Below are 19,128 nucleotides of genomic sequence, written 5' to 3'. Positions count from 1 at the left end.
ATTTGGTTTTTGTTTATTGAGAAACAGCTTGAAGTTTGATGGGTAGTGACGAGGAGAGGATCTGGAAGGACTTGGAGGAAGTACTTGGGGAAGAATATAATATAAATATATTTGAACTTAAAAGTTGTTTTAAATGTTAAAAAATATAATATATAAGATAAATTTTAAAATAATATCTCTTGTCCACCAAGGATCACTTTCATCTGTTTTCTTTGTTATTGCTTTTGGAATACTTCTAAATATCTTCTTTGTCTTTGAAAGATAAAGAAAAATAAAACAATTTAAAGCTTGTAGTTCTCTGACTAGTTAATTGAATAAAAGACAAGAAAATCTCAGAAAGTGAGCCTCTCATGCAGTTTCTGTACAGGAATTTCATGGAGAAAACTGGCTATGGCAGACCAGGATACGATGGGGGTCACTGATCACCTCCATCTTGTACAGCAAGCTTACAATGTAACGGGGCTGGGGTGACTAAGGTTAATAAACCCTGGCTGGAGAGATTGCTCAGTATTTAAAGGACTTTACTTCCAAGTGTGAGAGCCACCTCATTTAAATGCCCGGTGGGTGGCAGCTTGCCTGTGATTCCAGCCTCAGAAGTCAGGGGCAGGCTATCCCTAGAGGAACTGGGTAGTGAGATAGGCCATTTGTTTTGCTCTGTGTTTGACTGAAAGATCCCAAATCAGTAAAGAGGACAATGGAGGATGATCCCTGACACCAACCTCAGTCTCCTGCATGCAGGGAACACACATGTGCATGTGCACCTCCTCACACACGTGTGCCCATCCAGTCCCAAAGATGTAAACACACACAAAAAATAGAAACTACAAAAAAATCCACAAGGCCACTGCTTCTTTCAGAAATTAGGAGACAAACTGACAAAGCAAATGGCTTTATTTATTGTTTGACTAAAGCAGGGGAAAAGACTCTTTCTCTCCCTCTTGTCTACAGTAAAGTTACAATTTTATAACAAAGATAGGAAATCCAGGAAATGTCCATGTGGCCTTATTACTATCAGAACTTTCTTGGGGGGGGGGTCATTTTGCAAATTCCTCCTGTGGGAACAGAATTTTATATTTTTGGTTGTGAGCCTAGCCTTTAATGGCTGAGCCATTTCTCCAGCCCGAGTTCCTCCTCTGACATTGTCAGAGCTCCAGCCTTCCCACTCCACAAGGGTCGGACAGGCTCGTGAACAAATGTCAGTTATCTCCGTGTATTGTAAAAAGTAGGAAATATACATTTCTTTTCAGAATATCTGCTCTCCTGTCATGCCAGTTCCATCCTGACACCTCTTTCCCTGTTTGTCTCATGCTCTTTGTTCTTGGTAGAGCCTATGATAAGTAGGCAATGCTGGGGTATTTCTCTGACATGATAAACATGGAAGCACATTGAGGGAACATAAATGTGGATGATCATTAGCTCTTCCTTTTTGTTTATAGTCCTACGTTCCTGGCAATGGAGTCTCCTTCAGTGTTTTTGACAAGTGAGCAAGAGATCCCAAGTCACATGATGGGCACAGTGGAGAGGGAGGCAGGTAAGGATCTGTCCAGCGTCCATCCAGGGAAATGTTTCTGCCAACTGGAATATCTACATGGATGATTTAGTAATCTATTTTGTGTTGTTATATAATATTTGAGATTAACTACTTTGTGTAAAGGTCTGTATGGACCACAATTCTTTTATCTGGAAGGCACAAATGGCATAGCACTATCATTTTGGTGAGGGATTCCTGGATACTTTGCTCTTCATTGACTGAGATTAGGTTTCGGGAGGGCAGTTAACATGATAGAAATGATTCACTTCACTTTTAACTCATTATTCTGGCGTGCTCTTCTATTATTGAAAATTACACTTTATGACGGAGTATGATTGTTCATCTCCGTCTTCTAACTCTGGGGAGGCAGAGTCAAGAGGATTGCAATTCAGAGCCCATCAATTCCCACTTGTGAGACTTTGTGTTTCAGTTTGTTTCAAAGGAAAAATAATAAAATAGCTATGTGTCTTTACCCACGAATTAAGTTTAAAATTAAATCACATAAAATCCATATATGTGACTGGATACATATGGATTTACTTTCTTAGTTTGTCCTTTCCTGTTTCTCTTTTCTTTCCCCCCTCACCCATATGTGTGTCCATCTTCCTCCATCCCCACATCTGAGCAGGGTCTCACTATGTAAGCCAGGCTGGCCTAAACTCATGGCTATAATCCTGATCAGCCTCCCAAGCACATAAGAGTGCAACTAACCTACCATAACCATATCTAGCCATCTAGATAGCAATTTTTAAATTAACAAAATGAACTCTCCCTGTCATTACAGTTCATCTTTGTACAGAATATTTTCTCCTGCAATTTCCAAAAACCAAGTTTGTCTATAGGATCATGTTTTAGAAATTCAGTGGGAATTACCCAACAAATTCATTAGCTTGATAAAATTTGCCAAATCATTCCTGGTCCTTAACACCAGCAAAAATCAGTCTCCGAGATTCCACTCTGTCAGGTGATAGGATGGAGAATGAGGTGTCTATTTTACTCTTACTGACTGAGAACTTTAGGTCTGTACAGAGCTTCAAAAATAACTGTGATTATTGACTGAAAAATCATCTGTTTAAGTTACTGTAATGAGATTTCCTGTTACACGGCACTCAGAGTTCTTTCAAACTTATTTGTTAGTAAAATGAATGAGACATTTCATCATGTCTGCAAGCACCTTGATAAAATTCGACCTGATGCCCTTCCCTGAGAAAGAACACAAGAGGGCTGAGGACTGTATAACAACAAAGGGTCAGAAACTCACGAATATTTACTATCAAGAGATGGCTCTTTAAGGATAGAGGTATGGGAAAACCACATTCTCTCTAACAAAAGAAGAGAAAACATAACATTAGGAGGAGGACACTGGGAAATTCGCAGCTCAGGGGGAGTTTTGTTGGAAAACTTGGGATTCTGAAAGTAGAAGCCATTCCTACAGGGCTTGTGGAGAAAGAAATACCTTGTAGCCACCAGCTCCAACCAAACCTCCATGAAACAGTGTATCAAGTAGGATCAAGAGGGTCAGGAAAACCCTCCAACCTTCTGCTTTTCCTGTAGAAAGTAGAGATTGTGAGCACTCTTCCTCAGCTGTGAAGTGTTCACGCTGATGTTTCTGACGGGATGGACGAGATCCGTGCTGATGAAGAAATTTAGAATCCCAAGGAATAGCTGTGAGAGAGGCCCGTGCTGTGCAGACCTCAGCCTAAGACCCCCCGCCCTGCCCACCTGGAGTCTCTGGAGCTCATGACCTGAACCACTGACAGGAGACTGCCGGTGCTAATGAGTGGCCCTGGAACGCCCTGTTCATGTCAACACCTTTATAGCCACCATTGTTTAGAGAGCAAGGCCTCTGAAAGCAGCATTGTAGTGTTTATAAGGCCAAATGAATGAGAGTAAATGAGAGGAAGACAGATAGAGTTTTTCAGTACCCCTCACCCAGAACTGAATGTACTTGTCACAAGAACAGAAACGTTCCCCATATTACCAAGACCAGTGAGAAAAATGTAGATAATTTTCCCTTGACAAAGTTCTAATCCATTTCTTATGCCATAGACAGAAAAACTTGGATTCAGAAACATCCTTTTAAAGATAACATCAATAATGTTAATATATATCAGCAAAAAACCCCTCAGTTTCATCTTAGAGCTCCTTTCTTCATGCAAAGGACAGTCATAGTTAAAAGGGTGCAGTTCCCTCATCTTTCCCAGCACCCTGTACCTTTATCTGTAGCAACGTTTGCAAGCCATTCTGTGTAGTCCTACATGCTGTTTTAAATGTGCTAGTATGCCAGTATATTATTACTTGTCTTAGTCACTGTTCTATCGCTGTGAAGAGACATTATGACCAAGGCAAGTCTTATAAAAGAACACATTTAACTAGGGCCTGGCTTACAGTTTTAGAGGGTTAGTGAATTCTCATCACTGTGAAGGCATGATTCTCAAGGTACTAGAGAAGTAGCTGAAAATTATGTCTTACATAAAGATGGGGAGGGAGAAAGAGAGAGGGAGAGTGAGAGAGACAGACAGAGAAAGACAGAGAGGGATAGAGAGAGACTGGGACAGGTGTGGGTTTCTGAAACCTCCAAGTCCACCCCTAGGGACACACTTCCTCTAAAAAGGTCACATCTCCTAAACCTTGTCAAATGGGAACAGTCCTTGATGTCTTAGCATCAAATATATGAACCCTTTGGGCCCATCTTACTCAAACTGTTACATTATTATATAACAAATATTTAAATTTTCTGACCACAGATTTGGAGCCCCATGGTTATTAGAATCCTTGTTCATCTTTCCCATAGTTAATCTCAGGATGGTGAATAAAATCTGTTTTTATTTTTCTTTCCAAGGTAACCAATAGATATTTCAGACAAATATAACAATGTAACTAATAGTACTGGATGTAGTTTGGATTGTTATTCTTCAAAAGAGATCCATATTATTAGTTGTTCTGGAATCTGGTAGAACATAAGCTCATATTTGCTCTTTCATGGAAATACAAATGTTATTATGTCCTATGCAAATAGTAAGTGATTCAAATCCCAAAGGACAATTAAACTCAATCCCTTCTTCAAGTGGATGAATGACTCTATTACTGTCCCAAGATCCAGTCAAAAACACAGAGTCCTTCATAAAGAAGACAGCAGCTGGATCCATGTCATTCATAAGCTGAAGCAAAGGAAGTTGAGAAACATATATCAATGTGCGTGCTCAGAGACACTCACCTCAGATGCACAGGTCAGTGCAGCTGGCATCACCAGAAAAGATTCTCAGGTAACACAGGGTCCTATGTGCTTCACAAATAATTTGTGCTTCACAAATAATTTCTCCCCAAGTGGACAAACTTGACTTCTAATGATACAGTCCTTATTTCCTTTTGCCTTTAGTTGGATAGTTGCTATCTTTCTGCTGACTTCCACTGTCTCCTTGCCCTCTGACATCATCTTTGATGACCTGGGGCCAGAGTAGTCAAAGAGAATCCATGATTCAATGGATCCATTTGTAACAAAAGATATGAATCCTTTTCCATTTTTTTTTCAGCAAATGGAGCTTCCAAGTCTCAATGTTTTTTAAACTACACAAACCTATTTAAAGGCAGTTCAGGACGTTTTGAAGGGAACTGTTTCTAAGCTCTTGAACATGTACCACCTTGAGACTAATTTTAAAAAATTAAGGGTAAATAAGTAAAGTGCAACAATATCCCTTGGTGTTCTCCTTTTTTATTTTTTAAAATAATTGTTGCTTTAATGCTCTTCCAATTATACCCTGGCATTGAGGATTATAAGAAATAACTGTAATATGGTTAATGTTTTATTCCTTACAGATATTTATAATTTTTTACTCGCTGCTCGATTGTCAGTTTTATTGAAGTAGGCACTCCCATAACATCATATGTTAAAATTTTAATTTATGTTCTGATCAAGCTTTTATTTTATTTTTTCCAATCTACTCTTTTTTTAGAGAAAAATTCACAATACCAACTCTATATGCCACTCAGACTCCAGACCATCCTAGTTCACGCTGTGTCAACAGTTATGAATCTTCTGTATTCTTTTTTAAAATTTCAAATTAAAGGTTTTTTTTGTGTGTGTTCTTGTGTGTATATCTCAACATGAATATGAAGGTTACAGGACAGCACATGGGAGTCAGTTTACATCATCATAGATGGATCAGATTGTCTGACTTGTCAGCAGGTGCTTTTACCCACCAAGGCATCTCTCAAGCTTCCTCTATTTTATCTTTTTTAATTAGAACCTTCCAATTAATTATTTAATTTTGAATTATTATTATTTATTACTTTAAAAATATCAATCCAAATACCCACTTCCTCCCCTTCTCCCTCTCCCTTACCACTGCCTCCACACATTCTTCTCTAATCTTAAGAGAGGGCAAGGCACCCTGCCCTGTGGAAAGTCCAAGGCCCTCCCTACTACATCCAGGTTGAGCAAGGTATACGTCCAAAGATAAAAGGATCCCAAAAAACTAGTATATGCAGTAGAGAAAAATCCCAGTGCCATTATCATTGGCCCCTCATTCTGTCCCACAAATGTCAACCACATTCAGAGGGACTAGTTTGATCCCGTGCTCGTTCATTCCCAGTCCAGTTGGAGTTGGTGAGCTCTCATTAGTTCAGGCACATTGTCTCAGTGGGTGAACCCCTCATAGTCTTGACTTCCTTGCTCATACTCTCCCTCCTGCTCTTTAACTGGACCTTGGGAGCTCAGTCCAATGTTCCAATGTGGTTCTCACTCTCTGTTTCCATCTGTTGTTGGACAAAGGTTCTATGGTGATATTTAAGATAATCATCAGTCTGACCACAGGGCAAGGCCAGTTCAGGCACCCTCTCCTCTATTGCTTAGGATCTTAGCTGGGGTCATCCTTGTGGAATCCTGGGAATTTTTCTAGAGCCAGGTTTCTTGCTGACCCCAAAATGGGACCCTCAATCAAGATATCTCTTTCCTTGCTCTCATCTCTGTCCTTCCTCCATCTCAACTATCCCATTCCCTCAAGCTCTCCCCAGCCCTCACGTTCTCTACTCCTTTTCCCCTTCTCCCCTTACTTCTACCCCCTGCCCCCAAGCTCCCAAATTTTGTCAGGTGATCTTGTCTGTTTCCAATTTCCAGGTGGATCTATATATGTTTTTCTTTGGGTTTACCTTATTACTTAGCTTCTCTAGGATCATGAACTATAGGCTCAATGTCCTTTGTTTATGGCTAGTATCCACTAAAGAGTGAGTACATACCATATTCATATATTTGGGTATGGGTTAATCCACTCAGGAGAGTGTTTTCTAATCCCAACCATATCATGCAAAATTCAAGATGTCATTGTTTTTCACAGTTGAGTAGTAATCTAGTGTGTAGATGTGCCACACTTTCTTTATCCATTCTTCCATTGAGGGGCATCTAGGTTGTTTCCTTGTTCTGGCTATTACAAATAATACTGCTATGAACATAGTTGAACAAATGCTTTTGTACTATTAATCAGCATCTTTGGGGTGTATTCCCAAGAGTGGTATTGCTGGATCCTGAGGTAGGTTGACTCCCAATTTTCTGATAAACCTCCACACTGATATCCAAAGTGGCTGCACAAGTTTGCATTCCCACCAGCAATGGATGAATGTTCCCCTTATTCCACATCCTCTCCAGCATAAGATATCCTTAGTGTTTTTTATCTTAGTCATTCTGATAGTTTTTTTTCTGTGGCTTTGGAGCCTGTCCTGGAACTAACTCTTGTAGACGAGGCTGGTCTCTAATTCACAGAGAACCACCTGCCTATGCCTTTAACTGCTGAGAATAAAGGCGTGCACAACCACCACCTGACCACCTCTAGCTATTCTTAACATTGAACAATTATTTCATCATTCAGATTTAACACATCTTTCTTCACTTCTCTGTGTTCTTACGTTGCTTCCTTTTGAGTCAAATTACACAGACTGACTAAGAAAGTGTTCCTTAATCTGGTCCTCTATGTAACTGAAGAGGGTGAGACTCAGAGAAGTAATAGATAAATATGAGAAGGAGCTGGAGGGATGGTTAGGAGACCTGCTCCTCTTGCAGAGGACCCTGGTTCCTTACTCAGCACTCACATCTAGGACTCATGACTGCCTGTAGCTCTAGCTCCCTGTGGTCCGTGCCCTCTTCTTGTCTGTTTGGGGGCCTGGACTAATGTGGCACACACTCCTAGAGACACATACATAAAATAAATTTTATATTTGAAAAACAAGCTGTTTAATAATCTGTATCACAATATAATACACATCACTTACTTAAATAATTTGTATATACACTGCAACCAAGCAAAATATAAAAGTTACACATCATTGTAAAGTAAAGCCATGAGGATTGCAAAAGGTTACAGTTTAGTCAGATATGACAGAGCAGTCTTTTTAAAATAAGTCATAAACTCAACTCTAGCATTCAATACTTTCATGATCAATGATTATATCAATAAGTATTTTTCAGAATGGGTATGTCGTATTCCTAGAACCAAGTCAATATCTTATTGTGTGGATCTAATTTAAGAAATCAGGTAGTGAATCCTTCATTTAAATGGATGAAGAATCAGATCCTTTTACAGCCCATTGATGACAAACAGCTGGATAGTGTTGTGGAGAGCAACTAGGCAATAACAAAGGGCAGCCGCTAACACACCTCAGTCTGTTTCAGTCACACTACCTATTAATTTTGCAAAAAGGCAAATCCACATTTTTAAAATCATCATAGAAACTATAGATGAATAAAATAAAACTTTACCATGTAATCCTTATCCAGTTTTTCCCATATGGACAATCTTCATTGCTACAGAGAACCTTCATGAATATAAGACCACAGAAACTTTCCAGTCCTTTTAAGTTCTGTGACTAGTACATTGGGATTCCAGGAAGTGGATGTAGTTCTTACCGTTTTTCACAATTCTGTAAAACATTTTCTGCAGATGAAAACACACAGACACTTTGGAGAACCCCAAATCACAACATTGCTAAACTAACATTTAGCAAGTACAGCATTAGGTACAAGATATGGATTTCTTTGGATAACATGACTAAATCACTTATGAAGTTGATAAAATTGACCAATTTCATCTGTGTGCTTCCAGTCTTGGTAACAGTAAAACCAAATTTATAAAAAAATAATTACGACCATTTTCTCTGTGCTGGAGACATGGTTCAGTAATAGTACTAACTTGTCTTCCAGAAAACTCATGTTTAATTCCTAGCAACCACACTTTGGTTGAGAGCAACCATTCCAACTCCAGTCAGTCACAGGACATTTAATGACCTTTTCTACCCTTTACAGGAACCAGGCATGGTTAAGTGACAAGGACATAATGCAGGTAAATTATCCATACACAAAAATATAGGAATTAAAATAATCCCTTGAAAAGAGAGGAAAATTGGAGAATAAGATTTCTTTTATCACAAATTTTTCTAAGAATTCTCTCTCTCTCTCTCTCTCTCTCTCTCTCTCTCTCTCTCTCTCTCTCAGGTCAGGGCTGTGGCCACAAGGAAGATTGTGTGAGAATAATCCCACGCCTAACCTGCTCTGTGAGAATTTTGTCTTACCCAAAATATTGCAGAACTGAGAACTCATTCACACTCGTTGAACAGAAAAATGAAAGAGATAGTTTCTCAGTTTCTCCCACTGAGCATGCCAACACTCAGGCAGAAGTCCATCCCTGTGAATCAACACAACAGGGCTAAAAGTTGCATATCCAAGGGCCAGAAATTTTTGAATATTTCCCACCATAGATTCGTCTGATAAATAGATACTTATAATTAGAGAAAAAGCACAGTCAGTCCAATAAAAGAAAACAAAACAGAGCATCAGAAGGAGGACACTCTGAGCAGCTCTCAGCTCAGGGGGAGTTCTGTAGAGAAGCTTGGAGTTCTGGAGGTAGAGGACATGCTGGTGGTGCTTGTGGAGAAGAAGTACCATGTAGCCACTGGCTGCTCCCATGGCTCCCTGAAACACAGCATCTCTCAGGACCATAAATGAAAGAACAGTCCATTTTGTATTCTTACTTTCTTGCATAAAATAACAATAGTCATCTTTATTCTTAAGCTGTGATATATTCAGGCTTACACTTGTGATGGAGTGGATTAGGTTCATACCTATTAAAGCATTGAGCATCCAAAAGAATGGAAAGAATGGAAGGATGTGCCATGCAGACTTTGGTCTGAGCCTCCTCCACCCAGATGCTCTGGGACTGATGATGATGGCCTGGACCACAGTGAGGAGACTGCTGGTGCAGATGGAGACCCCACGGGCCACCCTTGACAGGTAAATGAGGATCTTGCATCCTATGTCATCTAGGAAGTTTCTTAACCCAAAATCTGCCATTGTCTTTGACAATCCTTTTGCAAGAAGGATTATGATGTTTGTGAAAGCCAAGTGGATGAGAATAAGGTGTACGGGTTTCTTCTCAGGGCCTCCCAACCAACTGAACATATAATTCACAGAAACATAAATGTTTCCCAGAGTTCCAAACACAGTCATGAAGAGGAAAACTATTTGCTTAATAAATTTTGAAAGCATTTCTTCCTTCCTTGGTAGAAAATCTTGTATTTGGGATACAAAGAGTTTTTTCAAAAAGCATCAATAATGCTAGACATTTATCTGAAAAACATTTCACATAATAGCATTTTCTGGTATACAAGAGTCAGTGATAGACACATGTGCTGCAGTAGACTGGGTCGCCGAACTCCTCCTCTTCCCTGTGGACCCTGAGTTATGTGTGTGCTCTGACAGGTGAGTATGGTAACTGGAATAAAACTCTAAAGTTTTAAAGGAGATATGTTTGAGCTCTATACTAGCAAAATTGACTTGTTTGAATGTGTGTATGTCCATTTATGTGTGTGTGAATTATGCTAATTAACTCTCAGCATAGGTGAATTGAATTCATCTTTCTACAATCAAATTTCTTCCTATTTTTCTCTACTTCATCACATTTCTCCACCCAGTTTCAAGGAAAAAGGCCCCTTTCTTATTTGCATCTTACTTAGTGTAACAATTTCTAGATTTGCATTTGATTTCAATGCTTTATTACTTCAATTTCTACATTCTAATATTTTTAGAATTTTTATGTTGATCATTATGTGATTTCATTCCATATAAATGTTTACTAGTTATTTTTAATAAGTAGTTCTCAGTGTGAAGTTCAAATGCACAACCTTTGCAGCAAGAGCCCTACAGTTAAAGCTGACCATCAAAATATAACCTGAAAATTTTCATGTAACTGCCAGGCTGCAGATAGGGGTGATGTCTAACAGAACCTTGTGTTACTTCCTAGAACAGAGGGTAGCAGAGAACTGTGATCCTAGCAGATGACTCAGGACATCTGTAACCCCACTGAGTTACCTCAGGGCATGTAAGGGAACATGGAACAGCTCTGAACCAGGCGATGCTGATAATGGAATTAATGGAATTAATGAGGGAGTATATACTGCCATGAGATAAGTGCATTTTGTGAGTCATGAGTCCTCAATTTCAACTGCATGTATCCCAGTAAGTAGGGGCAACTGGTTCCCACTATCTGAGAGCTCATGTTGGTATTTGCTTCACTGGGGCCTTTTGGGCAGCTATTAAGTCAGATGGCTTTGCAGCCTGATTTCCCTCCAACCTGTTTGTCAGGCAGACTGCGTTTTATTTACCAGTCCTATCTGATTCCAGAACTTGGACTCAGGTAAGATGCTCAAGTTCTGGAGCTCCATTCTCATTTCTCAGGGATTTGCTGTAAGCTTTGGCACCTTTTCTAGGATATGAAAAATCAGAATATTACAGTGGCTGCATGGGTTTGTGTGTTTTGAGTACTTGTAATGTCTCTGTTCACTGCCCTCCTTTTTGTTCAACTCACAGGATAGCTTTGAGTCTGTGTCCAGATGATCTTACTGGTGACCTTCATCAACCTAGCCTTGTTCTGAGATTTGTGATCAGGTGGCCTCATGATTCCAGAAATGTCAGCTATTGCTTTCAACTGTTCCTTTAGCAAAGAGGTAATTATTGTCTGTTTCAGTAAGTCCTAGAAATCACAGTGCCATCTAAATATCTGTACAAATGAAATATGCTCCAGATATTAATAGAAAATACATCAGCATTAACTGACATATTTAGAATAAAAATTAAGTGTTTTTTCAGTGATTGGAATCTGCCAGAATCCCTGATATCAGTTTACTCAAGTACTGATGGAAGATATTAACATTTTTTCTGTTTGTTTAATCTTTGTTTCATGGGGATTCCTACCTTTCTAGTCCTCTCTTTCCCTTTCCAAGCTTTAAGTCATATTTGAGACCAGGCTGTGATCTTCTAACAATTGATTCCTTTCTACTGAAGTCACTGTCAGTGGATGAAGAGGTGTCTCATCTTCCACATCATTTGGGAAATGCTAAAGGAAATAAATTTAAAAGACAGGATAAACTTGTGTTTAGATTGATGAAGTAAGTTACATCCAGCTATTCTGGTTATCTCTAAAAGAAACAAGCAAGCTGGCGAACAGACAAAAGTAAAAAGATTGTTGTTCTTTGCTGCTTAGCATGGTATAACCTTAAGATGAGCTGTTTCAGGATGTCCTCCTCCATGGTCTGGATCCTAAATAGCAGAGTTCTCAAGATGGTAACGATAACTGTACACTGAGTGCTGTATTCTCCACCAGCCAGGCATACAATGACTGGTTTTAAGACAAGTATTATAATAGTATGTGATAAAATCAAAAGTCTTTAAGGATGGATACAGACAGGAAACCGTCAAACTGGGAATTAGAAGGCTATTGTAATCTATGCCAATATTAGAAAAGTATAAATGTATCAAAAGTAAAAAGTTCAAGTGTTACAAACACTAGTCATAATGCTGGAAAACTTATACCTAAAAGATTTTTTTTGTCTTTCATCTATCTCATTATATTTGAGAGAGAGTCTCTCTGTAAACGAGGTTAGCCCTGAATGACATTCCCTTGCCTCAATCTCTCTAGTTCTGAAGCTGCATTAATGTATCATGATGATCTCCAGGGTTTGACAGACATCTGAAAATCTTATGTACCTTATTAATCCATTTAGAAAGGTAACCTTAGTCAAAGACCCATGTAGAGGTCTGACATGGTACTCTTGCCTGTGGATGGATAGCAATGCCTCGGGATTTCTGTTCCATTTCAATATCTCCAGGAACTAGTCTCCTTTGATCTTTCTGGTGCCAGGGACCACCCTTCTCAGAGGCAGAAGGAAAGTAGGGGTCCTGAAGATCACAAAGCATGGCATCTGCTCCCTGGATTAGCCACATAGAGTCTTCTGCTTTAATGGAAGGCTCCATGATACAGCTGAGAGAATTGAAGATCTTACCTCCATGTACTCACCTGCACCTCTGTGGTGCAGTCGGGCTCTGGAGCATCTCTGGAAAGATGACACTTTCCTGGTCATATTTGTACTTTAGAATTTTTGGACTCTTGGCTTCTATAAGGAATTGCAGATTTCACATTTCATGTTGTCACAGTGTCAGGGGAAGGAAGGCCTCTGCAGAACCCCAGTCCCTGAAGTACAGCTTCCTTCTTTCCACAATTACTACATCTGTTTTGCTCAGAACTTATTTCAAGCTAAGTTAGAGATTAATTATTTTGAGAGGAAAAGTGTGAGTTGAGAAAATGAACAACTAACTAAGTTTTTGTGTATGAAACTCCCTGTATCCCCTGACTGTTTTTTTATCTTTCCAAAGTGTCAAGCTGTGACCTGGGCAGAATCTACTTCTGACACATAGACCAAGTCTCTTGCTGTTCTTTCTCAAATCCCTCATTGGACAGGAGTAGAATAAGTGATTCTCAGCTCTAGGGATTCTGCTTACTGAGTAAGTTCCAAACAAAGACCAGGACAGTTTAGAGTCCCTTGTTCTTCCTGTGCCCATCTGTAGTGAAGAACTTTGCTGTAAATGACTCATTCATTCCTGCCCATTAAATACTTTAAATATCATGTGGGACTTCTAATATAAAAACCTCCCCAATATTTGGCCTTATTCTAAAAGCAATCTTTACTTAGAAAACTTTAAGGGCACTATTTTAACTTAGGTGTTCCTAGAGTGGTCCTTCTGTGTACTTTTCAAGCTAGTTCCCCTGATGCCCATCCTATCCCAGATGCAACATGATACACATAAAGGTGGGTTCAGAACTGAGACTAAAAATGATGGTACCATGTGTCAGGATACAAGATCAACTAAAAAAATTCACTAACCCTCATATATACAAATGATAAAGAAGCTGAGAGAGAAATCAGGGAAGCATCACCATTCACAATAGTCACAAATAACATAAAATACGTTGGGGGTAACACTAACCAAACAAGTGAAAGACATATTTGACAAGAACTTTAAGTCTTGGAATATGGAAATTGAAAACAATACCAGAAAATGGAAAGTTCTCCCATACTCTTGAATAAGTAGGACCAACATAATAAAAATGGCAATCCTGTCAAAAGGAATCTACAGATTCAATGCAATTTTTATCAAAATCCCAACACAGGTTTTCGTAGGACTGGAAACAACAATACTCAACTTCATATGGAAAAACAGAAAACCCAGGAACAATCCTATACATATATAAAACAATGCTATATAAAAAAGAAACTTCTGGAGGCATCATCATCCCTGATATCAAACTCTATTATAGAGCAACAGTAATGAAAACAGTTTGGTATTGGTATAAAACCAATAGATTGACCAATGGAATCGAATTGAAGACCTGGATATGAATCCACACACCTATGAACATGTGATTTTTGACAAAGAAACTAAAGTTATACAATAAAAAAAGCATCTTCAACATATGGTTCTTGCATAAATGAATGTCAGCATGTAGAAGAATACAAATAGATCCATACCTATACCCATACACAAAACTCAAGTCCAAATGGATTAAAGACCCTAATAAAAATCTAACCACACTGAACCTCATCAAAGAGAAAGTTGGAAGTTGTCTGCAATGCATGGGCACAGGAGACCACTTCCTAAATTTATCCCAGTAGCACAGACACTGAGAGCAACAATAAATAAATGGGACCTCCTATAACTGAGAAGCTTCTGTAAAGCAAAGGACACAGCTGTTATGGATTTGCTGCTGGTCCCCACAAACCAAGGTGACTGGTAACCTGGGCATCCCTGGCAGCTAGCCATTTGGGTGGCGGGTGGACAAGGAGCAGACAGATAGGCACACCATACAGAAGGGTTTGCTGCAAGCTGCTGGGGTCCCAAGCAGGGATGGCACATGAGACCATGCGGCAGGCTCCATGTGACTGTGGCGGGTGGTGAGAGAGACGGATAAACATACAATACAGAATAAAGTTAGACATTTATTAGATGGGTTATGGAAGGGAAGGAAAAAGGGGAGAAGGTGGGGATCAGAGAGAGAGAGAGAGAAAGAAAGAGAAGAAGAGAGACACGGGGCGGGGGAAACAGAGAAGTGGGGAGAGAGCCTCTTCCAGAGAAGGGACAGGAAGAGAGGAGAGTGGAGCAGAGGCTGCAAGGAGGAAGTCAATAAGACAAAAAGGCAGCCTGCTGAATGGGAAAAGATCTTCACCAACCACACATTGTACAGAGGACTGATCTCCAAAATACATAAAGAACTCAAGAAATTAGACATTAAATTCTAAATAACACAATGTAAAAAGGAGGGGTTACTGAACTAAACAGAGAATTCTCAACAGAAGAATCAATGACCAAAAGATATTTAAGGAAATGTTCAACATTGTTAGCTATTGGGGAAATGCAAATCAAAACAACTCTGAGATACCATCTTACACCTGTCAGAATGACTAAGATCAAAAACACCAAAAATAGCCTATGCTGGAGAGGATGTAGAGTAAGGGGAACACTCGTCCATTGCTGGTGGTAATGCAAATTTATACAGGCACTCTGGAAATCAGTATGGCGGTTTCACAGAAAATTGGGAATTGACCTCCTGCAAGACCCAGCAATACCACTCTTGGGCATAGACTCAAAGGATGCTCAAACACACTACAAGGACATTTGTTCAGCTGTGTTCATAGTAGCATTGTTTGTAATAGCCAGAACCTGGAAACAACCTAGATGTCCCTCAATGAAAAATGGATAAAGAAAATATGGTGCATTTTTATAATGAAGTACTACTCAGTGGTTAAAAGAAAAAAAAGAAAAAAATTACATCTTGGACTTTACATGCAAATGGATGCAACTAGAAAAAATTATCCTGAGAGAGCTAACCCAGACCCAGAAAGTTGAGCATGGTACCCACTCATAAAGCAAAAAAAAAAAAAAAAAAAAAAAAAACGGAGCCTGTTGTCCATGACCTCAGAGAAGGTAAGTAACAAAGAGAACCCTAATAGAAATGTACATAGATCTCCCTGGGAAGAGGAAATAGTCAAGGTTTCCTGAGAAAATTGGGAGCATGAGAACTGGAAGAGAAAGGAAGGCAGATGTGTGATGTCCTTCTGATATATGTTGCTCTTATTGGTTAATGAATAAAGCTGCTTTGGCAATGGCAGGTCAGAAAATAACCAGGTTAGAAAGGATATAGAGGAAGAGTAGATGGAGTCAGGCAGATACCATGGAGCTGCCAAAGGAGCCAGATGTCCCAGAATCCTACCAGTAGTTCACATCCTTGTGGTGATACACAGATTAATAGAAATGTGTTTATTTAAGATGTAAGAGTTAATCAATAAGAAGCCTGAGCTAATAGGCCAAATAGTTCTGTAACTAATATAGTTTCTGTGTGATTATTCAGGTCTGGGAGGCCAGGAAACAAGCGAGCAGTCTCTATCTACAGTCTCCAGACCCACAATGACATCGTTTGAGAGATTCTGTTTTCCAGAGTTTCTTGTGGTTGTACTTTAATGTCGAGCCTGTTTATAATTGTCCAAATGCATCAACACTAGTTTTCCTAGTTTGGGAACTTAGCAATGTCACACAATTGTTGGCCAAATGTGCTGACTGTGATATTGGCTTGTCTCACTGTCATCTTCAATCTGCCGTGCAAACTCACAGCAGATAAAGGTCATCTCATCTCCACCTCCACTTTCTTATGTTGTTCTCACGCTCTGACTTTGGGGAGAAAATAAAATATCCATAGCTGACAGAAGCATTACTGCCTGTATTTTCCCAGTGTTCACACAAATCTAAAAGTCACATGATAGCAATGGTGGAATGGGAAGATGGTATGAATCCACTTTCCACCTGCCTGGAAACCCTGAGCTGGTCTTGAGACTGTGAGATGCCAGACTTCTTAAGAAAATGAGATGCATTGTTATAATATTTATTTTAATGTCATAATACATTTCATCATTAAAGGAAATGGCAGTTTTGTGGGAAAGGTCTGTAATCACAGCATTGGGGATGCTGCACCAGCTCAAAATCAGCCTGTACTGCTAACTGAATGCCAGATCAGCCTGTGCTACTGTGATTGCTAAAGAAACTCCATTTTATGCTAGGCACCTATCTTGATACCACAGCCTTTTTTCTCTGACTCCAGTACTGGAAGATAAGTTGCCAGTAACCATAACTCAGTGGCTCTTTACCCAAAAATGTGACAATATTTTTTGTTACTATATGAATAATTGCCTTTTTTGGCTTTTGTAAGTCGCTTATCCAGATACCCAAAGAGTGTTTTGAGTACCTTAACCACTTAAACTTGGCAGAGCAGACCAGTTTTTGCTTGCTGGGGTAGATATTGAAGATCTTCTTGTGGTTTTACCACTTAAAAACCCTTCCCCATATCCCTCCTTAATGACATGTCTGAGATTTGGCTTTAAGGCTATCACCCTGCTAGCTGCTAATTCATAAATCTTTTAACTATAATTGGATTGAGTCTATGATCTTCTTCAGGATACAAAATCGATAGCATGACAAAACAAATATTATTCCTCACCTCTAGAATTCATTAGGGCAAAATGTTTGCAATATACATACCTTTAGGGCATAGAGAATAGATGAAGAATAAAATTTCTTCACTTCACGGTGAGCATTCAAGACATTAGGAACACAGATGTCTCTGCTGAAGAGAACATAGGGCTGAAATCAACATAACAATGTTCTAAAAATGTGTTAATATTTAGTGCAAAAGAATCTGTGTCACTATGATTCCTGTATAGAAGAGAATAAAATCTACCCAGAAGAAGAAAAGGAAGCAGGTCATCAGAATGAGAGTGCTCCCAGTAGCTCTGATTTCTGGAGGGGAATTATGTGCACACCTGGAGCTGTGAAGGTAGAGGACGCACTTGTGATGCTCTTACAGATGGAGAGCCATGGACCCGCTGCTCCAGCCCATCAGACTCTGAAAGATGTCTTTTCTTTTTGTTCTTTTGTTTTGGTTTTGGTTGAGAGTATTTTGATTACTGCTTCTATTTAACTTGCTTTGGAGGTCTGTTTACATTGTTCATTTGATCTTAATTTAACCATACTTGGTTGCATATGTCAAGAATTTTATCGATGTATTCTATCCAAACTTTTCCAGTTTGCTGGAATACAGATTTTTATAATATATCCCTATGATTCTCTGGATTTTGTTGCTATCTTTTGTCATGTCTCCCTTTTCACTTCTAATTTTATTGTTTAAATACTCTCTTTTTATATTTTGGTTAATTTAGCTTATAGTTGGTCAATGTTGACTTTTCTAAAGAACCAACTGTTTTTTAAATCAATTTTTTAATACATGTTTCTGTATCATTAATGCCAGCACTGAGTGTGATTATTTCTTGCTCTCAACTCTTTGGGGTGTTATTTTTTTCTTCTCCTAGAGCTTCAGGGGTGTCACTTCTGTGAGATCTCTTCAGACGTTAAGTGTTCCTCTCATGGTCCTCTAGAGATGACTTAGTCCTAATAACAGTTGAATCTGTTTTTACTGTGGACAGTTTTCCTTTCTCCTTCAACGACTATTGATAGTTTTATTAGATATCATTGTCTGGGCTAACATCTCGGTTATTTAAAAAATTTGTATAACATTGTTTCAAATCTTTCTGACTTTCCTAGTCTCCATAGAAATCTCAATTGCTATTTTGATGGATCTACATTTATAAATGACTCCATCTTTCTGTCTGCAGTTTTGACTATTATGTTTTGCTCTGAACATCTTGTATTTTGAATATTATGTGACATTGAATATTTATTTTCTTGTGCTATTTAATCTTCTGTATGCTTCTTTACACCCTGGTAAGTATATATCTGCTTAAATTAAGGAAGTTTCCTTCTATGATGTTTTTGTTTGTTTAAAATATTTTCTATGCCTCTGACTTGGGTCTCTTCTCCTTCTACACCTATGACGTATGTGTTTGCTCTTTCTATACTGTCCAGAGTTTACTCTTTTTTTTCATTTTGCTGATTTAACATTTTTTTTGACTGAATGATCCAGTTCCTTGGTGCAGGAGAATTATTTGTATTCTGTCAATCATGTATTTTAATAAAACGCTGATTGGCCAGGAAGAAAGTATAGGCGGGTCAACCAGACAGAAAGTAGAGGCAGGGCAATGAGAAAAGGAGAAGACTAGGAAGGAGGAAATCCATTCCTCCATTCCTGCCCAGGCCACCGAAGAAGCAACATGTGAGCTGACAGCTAGAAAAGGTACTGAGCCACAGTAACCACAGACAAGAATTATAGGTTACCGTA

At 39.0% G+C, this 19,128-nt stretch overlaps 1 pseudogene; it reads right to left on the bottom strand.

Annotated features, from left to right (window-relative positions):
• Positions 1 to 9,154: 9,154 nt before the first annotated feature.
• LOC125396277 (vomeronasal type-1 receptor 4-like) lies at positions 9,155 to 10,085 on the bottom strand (annotated as a pseudogene).
• Positions 10,086 to 19,128: the final 9,043 nt, after the last annotated feature.

Source organism: Myodes glareolus, chromosome 14 (genome assembly GCF_982192425.1).
Source record: "Myodes glareolus chromosome 14, mMyoGla1.1, whole genome shotgun sequence".
NCBI lineage: Eukaryota > Metazoa > Chordata > Mammalia > Rodentia > Cricetidae > Myodes > Myodes glareolus.
Note: the sequence above shows the minus strand (reverse complement) of the source record. Positions and strands in the feature narration are given on the sequence as shown.